Source organism: Haliotis cracherodii, unplaced genomic scaffold (assembly GCF_022045235.1).
Source record: "Haliotis cracherodii isolate W230 unplaced genomic scaffold, xgHalCrac1.p SCAF_15, whole genome shotgun sequence".
In the NCBI taxonomy this organism is placed as follows: domain Eukaryota; kingdom Metazoa; phylum Mollusca; class Gastropoda; order Lepetellida; family Haliotidae; genus Haliotis; species Haliotis cracherodii.
In genome coordinates this window covers 34,643,678-34,653,071 of record NW_027266270.1, presented here as the reverse complement: position 1 = coordinate 34,653,071, position 9,394 = coordinate 34,643,678, and the positions used below count along the sequence as shown (strand labels likewise).

The 9,394-nt window shown below is 39.0% G+C and overlaps 1 pseudogene; it reads left to right on the top strand.

Moving 5' to 3' along the window:
* Positions 1-716: 716 nt before the first annotated feature.
* On the top strand, positions 717-3,870 carry LOC139461663 (glutamine synthetase-like; annotated as a pseudogene).
* Positions 3,871-9,394: the final 5,524 nt, after the last annotated feature.

The window sequence follows — 9,394 nt, the reverse complement described above, 5'->3', positions numbered from 1 at the left end:
TAATGTATGTGAGATGTAAAAAAACCAATAACTAATTCTACATGCGTTTATGCTTGATTGCAAACTCAATTTCTTCCTCTGATTAAAAAGGGTTTAAATCATACACATGAACAGGTAATAGGGGAAATATAATTGAAGTAAATGGAGTCAACGTTTTTGCATAATTGAAAACTAGTATCCGAGTGACAAAACGTTTTTCAAAATAATGTTAACCATACACATTTTATATATAATATTACATCGTTCTTATCTTAGTCCATATCAATTTTGAACCATGAAAGAATGATGCAGATTGAGTATATATACTACTCAAAATTTGATAAGGATCGTAGATATTTTTCTTAATAAAAAAACAAAATAACTGCATAACTGGCAATATTGTGTTCAAGTGAAATAAAAAACGTCTCCAACACACTTGCACGTGCATTTCATGCCATGGGAAATGCGTTTCACATCACAGTTCATGCTTTTGCTACCATTGCACGATTTCCAATCAGGCAACGGTGTCTGATTCATTCTGAAACTTTAAACTCAATTGAGTGTTTACACTACGTTTATCTACGCAATGCCCCCTCAACGTGTAAGGCGTCGCCTGACGACAGAACAACTGGGCAGATGTATTGGAATGCTTGATGCTGGCTATTCACAACGTGACGTTGCCAATGCACTAAACGTAAGCCAGAGCGTTGTAAGCAGGGCCTGGTCCCGACAGGAAAATGTTGGTACAGCAGCACACCGACATGGGGGTGGTCGTCAGAGGTCGACAACCCAACGCCAAGATCAGTTTGTAGCTCTTCAGGCACGACGTCATCCCTTCTGGACAGCAACCAGCCTACGTAACGACCTCCTGAACGCCTCGGGGGTGAATGTGTCCACTCAGACGATACGGAATCGTCTTCACAATGCAGGTCTCTACTCGAGAAGGGCATGTGTCCGAATCCTCCTGACTGTTCGACACCGGCGGGAGCGATTGGAATGGGCTGAAGATCATGTCACTTGGACACGGAACGATTGGGTTCCAGTTCTGTTCACCGATGAGTCCAGGTATTGTTTGGACTTTACAGACAGGAGGCAGCAGGTGTGGCGACGACAACGTGAACGTTTCCATGATGCCAACATCAGTGAACATGACCGTTATGGTGGTGGTTCCATCATGGTCTGGGGTGGAATCAACAGAGATGGAAGGACAGATCTGCATGTCCTGGAGAGAGGAACAATGACGGGGGTGAGGTACCGGGATGAGATGCTCGATGTGTACGTCAGACCCTACGCTGGTGCTGTTGGCCCTGAGTTCATCCTGATGGATGATAACGCCCGTCCTTATCGCGCCAGGGTGGTTGAGCAGTACCTTGAGCAGGAGACAATTGTCCGCATGGATTGGCCAGCGCGCTCGCCGGACTTGAACCCGATTGAGCATGTCTGGAACATGCTGCAGGTTGCCCTTTCACGCCGTAGAGCACAACCCACGACTTTGGCAGAGCTCGGACATGCCCTCGTGGAAGAGTGGAACAACCTTCCCATTGGGAACATCCGGGTGCTTATTGACAGCATATCTCGACGTTGTCAGGCCGTCATTGATGCAAGGGGAGGTCATACTCGATATTGACACTTCATCGACTAAGTGTAATGATGGACTTTCCCTCATAACTGTGTAATTCTTTCTCTTGTTTGCTGTTAACATTTTTTAATGAAATGCCCTTTGGTGTTTGCAGATTTCAAACATTCCATATTGATACAAGTTCATGCCGTTCATGAATTTTCATTCATAACATGATTAAACACGTTTCTGAGTCAGAGTCATGTCTTTTGTTATGTTTGTGGTAACTTACACACATATCACCTAGTGATCCTTATCAAATTTTAAGTAGTATATATTCATTCATTCCTAGTTGATCACAGAGGATCACAGAGGATCAGTGAAGAAGAGTGAGTGAGTTAACATTTAACATTTATAATATTTTCTTTGAGAGGCATGTAGAAGTTGGAGTACTAAGTAAGGATATATGGATGAACAACTTCTTCATTACAATTAGGAGCGACGTTTCGGTGTAGGTTCAAACATATTTATTCCATGTTAATTTTCAAAACTTTTCTATTAATTTTGAATTTGTAATATAGGAGTTAGATTATATGATAAATAATTTGATAAGGTAACAGAAAGGACAAATATAAATATACAGCGCACGTCAAACCCACCGAGAACTTTTCGGAGAATGTGAAGACTCCCCAACACTGCAGTCCATTCTGCATTACCCAGATTGTCAGAAGGGCTGTTTTCCTGGGAACAAACCTGGGTACTCTCCCAATGTCAGTCAGTCAGTTGGGAGGTATCAAACCTGAAGCCAGCTATATATCCCAGATATAATCCCATATATATATATATATATATATATATATATATATATATATATATATATATATATATATATATATATATATATATATATATATCTGGGATTGGCATAATGCCTTCAGAGTCTGAGGATTGTCAAAGCAGGAGGTGGTGAAATACGACTATGTCCGACTTTCACTTTGCGGTGTGAATGGCATGAGTTGTGGCCACGTCATCAAAGGTTGTCAAGCTACTTAGTATCTGGAAGAGGGTAACTACAATATAAAACTGAAAATCAATTGATCTTATGATGTGGCGGGAGTGTTGACTGATCTATATTTTAATCATACTGTTTAACGTTAGGAAAACAACAAAAGCGAAAAGAAAAGATGATTATCTGTTATGTTTTGTACAATATCCTAAATTTAATTTGGTTTTATTGAAGGCACTTTGGCAGTTGGTCCCCGAACAGAGCGAGTGAATTTGAACCATGAGAATAACCACGTCTTTGGCAACATGAATATCTTTCCTGACCCCGACACCCTCAGGCCAATTCCTTGGGCTCCAGGGTGTATGAAGATTGCTGAAATGTTATGCGAGTCTAGGTGGATGAAAGACAACACTCCACAAATGGCATGTCCTCGGTATGCTGCAATAAAACAATTTCAAAGATTAGCAGATCTTGGATTTGATCTGTATTCTGGTCATGAAATTAAATTTACACTCCTTGACAATACCATGCAGATAGTGGTTGATGGTATTGATATACTGCCAAAAGGCAATGAACAAACACCACAAAATCTTATTTCACTTTGATAAGAGCTTTTTGATTCCAATATTTCTGTTGAAAGATATCATTCTGAAACTGGTCGTGGGATGATTGATGCTGTGACAACACCAAAGTATATATGGCATAGAAATGGCGGATCTAGAAGGTCTTACACTCACCTTTATGTCTCGTCCTTTTTGTAATGAAAATGAAGTAAGCACACATTTTAATTGTCCTCTCTGGACAAAATCTGGAGAAAACGTGTTCTACGATGTTGATGCTGAGACAAACTGTCTGTAATTGCCAAACAGTGGATTGCTGGTATCCTGAAGCATAATAAATCTCTCTGTGTCCTAAAACACTTAAAGGAACATTGGCTGGGAGTATTTCCCTTTGTCTATTAACTGGGGAATAGAAAATCGCAACGCATGTATCCGCGGCGGTCCTTTGAGAACTTACATTGAAAACAGACTTCCCAGTTCCAAGAGCAACGTATATCTATATGTCTACTATTGCTGCCGGACTTGATGGAATCATCAAGAATATGGAGTGCCCACATCCAGGGATAACAGAGCACGATGATTCGCTCCCACTCTCTCTGGCTGATGCCCTGGAAAAGATGGAACAAGATGAGGTATTGTGTGATGCCTTAGGGAAGGAACTGGAGACATAGTTTGTCCAGAGCAAGAAGGATGTGGAACTCGCCAAGTATGAGGGTGTTGAGACTGATGAGGTAAGATTCGCTATTGAGAAAAAGCCCTACCTCTAATTTTAACTTGGGCATGCCACATGTATATTGTAGCCTTTTTTCGAATGTTGCTGTTCATTTTGAAACGTTTGTGGTTTTATGAAGAAAAATATCCTTTTTTTATGGAAGATACAGACATATAGTTTTTCGTATACAGATGTTACTGAATAATTTGGTCGGTGGGTCGAAACAAATTTAAAATAAAATGAGAACTAATTAGGTCGGTGTTTGGAGGGAATATAAAGGTCTGGTCTCTCTGATCTTGATTATCCACATGGATTTTACTGTGTCGGTGGAATAAACAAAGGTGATTGGGTCACCATTTTGAAAATTGTAATATCTGCGGAACTGCATGTCAAGTATAAGTACATTTAAGGCCTGTAGAGGCATGCGTGAAAGAGTGCGTACAAACGGCTCCGTGGATGTGGGGCAAAACGCCATTTGTAAATGTCAAATCCGACATTGTTCTAACATGCAATACCTCGTAAGTATGAAATTTTTGTAAAAAACGAAGAGAAGATAGGGCATTGCTGAAATGTTATATGATATTTAGAAGATATTCCATGTGTCGAGTTAAATATCTCCTTTTCCCAATTCACGAGATGAGAGAAACGTGATATTGCACTCGACACATGGAATATTCTATTTATTATATACTTTAGTGCAGTGGTCTACAGGAAAATTAAATTAGTTCCATATTTGCAAAATCTGAAAAACAAAAGCAACCAAAAATATTCGAGGTCAATAAAATTCTTTATCATACATTTGGCTATGGTTATACACAAATTCAACTTCAACTAAAAAATATAAACTAAAGTAAAAAAATATTTTGGGTCACAATATTCTTTATCATACAAATAGATATAATTTTATACACAAAATCTACATAAAAAGTAATATTCTTCAAAACAAGACCCCTGTTTGAAGCGAAAGAATACATGCTGGTCATGTAACAAAAAATGTATCCATTGACGAGTTAAATGAGAAATTTACAGTTTATAACATAGCAGTTTCAAGAGAATAACAAATGACAAAAAGCTATAGTAACTCCATAAATGACCATCTGTCGTTATTTTGCCTTGTCAATGTGGAACTAATGTAAATAGGAAGTCAACAGTTTGTATACAGGCGTACTCAGTCTTTCCCACTGAAGTATATATTAAATGATTTCACCGATGGTTTCTCTCGAAAGTGCTGACATAATTCCGATCCGATTTTTAACATGACAGCTACGGCAGCCATATTGTCATGTTTTGCCCATTTCAACAGTTATTCATGAACCACAAATCAACTGTGCTGATAGATCAATTCTTTACGTCTTTAACATTTGCCTCATTAATATTGAGGCTATGTTTTAGATAATTGATATGTCAGTTTCAACATTTGGACACTGCTGTACCGCACAAGATATACAATATTTTTTTCGAGGCTTAAGAGTTATACATCTCGTAGGGGGGGATAGCATGTTTGAAGAAGAAGAAGGAATCACTGCTATTCTCCACCAGAAATATCATTCATTTCCATGCCCCGGTTCCAGAATGGTTATAGGCGCTGCATTTGAATCCCGATCATATTCTAATCCATGATCATTGCTGTATGCATTCAGGATTTATCTTTGGAAATAAAATATCAACCAGGCGTTTTTTTCCCCCTGAGTGAATCATGCATTCAAACATTCTCTGCAAAGGAAACAACGGATTTTGCCTCACCAAAGATATGTAGCTAATACGTGTCATATGGTATTAAGAATTATTTTGACAGGCAGGAGTGAGCGAGTTTGGTTAAACGCCGCTTTTAACAGTACTCAAGTTGTATCAAGGCGGGTCAGCTTAAAGTGGGTCTTCGACGTTTACCAATTTGGTGAAATCCACAAGCACAGGTATGGTGCTGACAAACCTCGAAACATAATTGGGTCGAACAGGGGTTGGAACCCACAATCATAGGTTTCTAGCGTACCCAAGGGACGCAACTGCACAGCGAAAATGCCGCTCCTCAGAGGACTGGGCAACCTGTGCCCTTAATAGGCATGAACAACAGCTAATCACGAGGACAAGGGATTAATTCATGAGTGGGGAAAACATTTACAACTCATAAACTTGGCATATTTATAGAAAATACGTTTATGTCAAATGAATAATTGTTTGAGAACCTAAAACTATAGTGCCCTCTTGGGCAAGAGTGAAGATGTCAGAGTATTGGGTAGGACACCACGCAATAAAGAAATGTAAAAGGTAGGGATTTTGTTATAGTTCACACTAAGACTGTATATCATATAAAGTATATTCATTGAAATACGACACGATAAATGGGAGTGGGCGTGGGATCCGTGAAAAACTGTTGATCTCTAGCAATCTACATTGGACATTAAAACCTTAACACTAGCACCTTAACACTAGCAGGTCTCCAGCACCCCATCGTAATAGGCGACTTACAGGATCGAGTGGTCAGGCTCGCTGACTTTGTTGATGCATGTCATCGTATCCGAATTGCGTAAATCTATGCACATAATATCATTCATTGGATTGTCTGTTCATATAGCTGGAATATAGGTGAGAGCGGCGTTTAACAAACAAACAAACAATGAGCAGGGATATCCTGCACAAAGATGCTGGGACGATGATTACTCGTAAGATACCAACCAACATTCACACAGTGTTGAACTCGAAATCCGGACAGAAACCAAATTTTCTTTTTCAAGGCAACACGCCAGGTTTTTGATGCTGCTCGGAAATATCTGAAAGGAATTAAAGACTTTGGAGTCACTGAAGACCTCACTGAGAGAGTGAGAAAGATACTCTCACGATTGGCTCCCTTGATGATAATGGCACGCGAGGACAACAATGTATCTTATCTCAGCTATGATAAACTGATAATTTACGGCACTGTGTATACGTAGGATGAGGAGACTTCACATATGCACCAGGTTGGGAACCTAAATCAACTGGAAACAGCCGCCTTCTCCCGAACCTTTTTCTTCTCGCCTCTTGCCTTGATTGACAGCTACTATTAACATTGTTTTGATCCTACTCTCAGTTGATTGGCTACTGACTGTGTAGGTGTGTCAAGTTACGTGCATAAATTAAACGATCACCTGATTCATGTATGTATTCATCACTGTCCCGGAACGCCTTATGCACAACATGTAAACAATAAACAACAATTGCACAATGAGCGGAATAACTGCTCTGACAACACAAACACAGCGATGAGCGGACCTTCCAGCTCAGGCATACATGAGGTGAGCGGAGCTCCAGCTCACCTCAGGGGGTTTCCTACGAGCGGCACATCTTGCTCGAGGTCGTCCCTACATCAATACCAAGCTTGACTTACACCCTAGTAACAGTGTAATGGTAGCACATATATAGTAAAGTAATGACGTTGCTCTGGACATGGGACTTCGGGCTATGACAAATGTATTGGTAGAATATTTGAATAAATTTGTTTTGGATGAATGAAATATTCAAATACATGATGCACTTACATCAAATATATTTTTTTCAAAATAAAAATATATTCCATGATTTTGAATGATTAATTAATTTATTATCAATTTGTAAATGAATTTGGTTTTTTATAATTTAATATTCAAATATATAATACATTTACATAGAAATAATGTTTTCGAAAATAAAAATATATTCCATATTTTAAATAAATTTATCAACGTATTGCATGTTTAAATTAATTTGATTTTGTTGAATACCGACTTGTTAGGCTACCCCACTACCCCTGTCATTGGATAAGTATCACGTGAACATTATTTTGAAGATGATTACAGTGACTGTGTCTGATATTTGTCTCTTCATTCCAAGACTTAAATTTTAAGAACATGAAAGATGCATGTATGCCACATTCCAAACATTCCAAACAACAAAAGGTACCTATGTGGTTCAAAGTCAACAATTAAAGCGTGAAAAATATGCTTTTGACTATACATAGAAAAACTTTGCTGTTGATTTAAACTATATATGGACATTAAACACTATTTCCAGGCAGTTTGTAAACAAGCATATGACCTTAAAGTAGTAAAAGACATAATAAGCAGAGGCTGCTAAAAAAAGGATTATAGAGGTTTTTGGAAGTCTCAAAAATCCCTGTGGCATGGAAAAAACATGTCAGCTGAAAATGTAACATCTGCTTGGTCATTTTAAAAATCTGACGTTTCTTTTTTGGTTCACTCCGAGGCTTGGGAGAATGGAGACGTCATTCATGTTTATACATCAACAATTAAGAGTAATTAACTATTGGCTAAAAATATCAAACATGAATAGCAATAGATATGTTAAACATTGTTATTTTCTTATGAAACAATATGACATGGATTACGCAAACTGGGCATCTGCAGTCAAAATATTGTTATTTTCCCATGGTTTTAGTTTCGTTTGGATTTGCCAAGAAGTTGGAAAAAATTAATTGTTTGTGTCAGCATTTAAACAGCCTTTGTTGGATACATACAGCCAAAATGGCATCATGATCTTAACTATTCCACACTTGTATCCGCACATTGTACTTTCAAGTCCTTGTTCAATATTGAAAAATATGTAAAATGTATTAGATCTGTCCAGGTAAAAAGAGCTTTAAACCAGTTACTTTAAAATGACAACTATAAACATGTACAAAATGTTTACCCGATAGACATATTATGTCCATATTGTGAAGTAGGAGACGAATATCATATATTGTTTTCGTGTCCACATCATGCTTTAATTCGAGAACAATATCTACCTACTTATTACTATCAATATCAATGTTGACAAAATTCTGTCAGTTTATTAACAACAAAAAACACGAATGTTTTACTCCGTTTAGCGGTATATCTGTATAGGCACTCGTGAAGAGCAACCTCCCCCTGGTGAGTACTGGGTAACGCTAATAGCTCTTCCCCCGTGTGGACTCGGGGTAGAATTTGTCCACAGCACCCCATTGCTGGTCGTAAAAGGCGACCGAATTGGGCAACCTGTTTGCCGTGGGTTGCGGCCCTGTGTCGGTGGAGGACGGGATTCTGGTGGTTGAGGGCACTGGAGCCAGGAACAGAGTTCCTTTGCCCAACACACCACTTCGACCCTTACTTCACCTAGACGGGTAGTAGAATTGGTCCGTTTCTATCAATCGGCTGGTCACACCATGCCCTGTGCATGGAATACTTGAATGGATTAATTTCGATATATATCAACCAAATTTTGATCAGGATATATCATAAACTTGATCCTGTTAATTTCAATTTTGCCTAGAGTCCTATGCCAGATGGCGGTGGCTCATGGGCCAATCTGGCATTATAAACCTCTGAATTCTGTGTTTCTCCAGAAAAGTGTCATGGGCGAACCAGCCTGGCATTTCTTCTCTCAGATTCCATAGCTATTCACGTATCTATTTGATGGAGTATAACATCTCTGTAGCCCTGGTGGTGCAGGCGGGCTTCCAGTGCACCATCGTCCTTGTTGACACTCCATGGCGGGTGGGGAGCAGAGATGTCGAAACATTTACTTACACCATGGCTCTTCCCATTCCATCTGGTTCATCAAAGAATAAACGGAGACATGTTGAG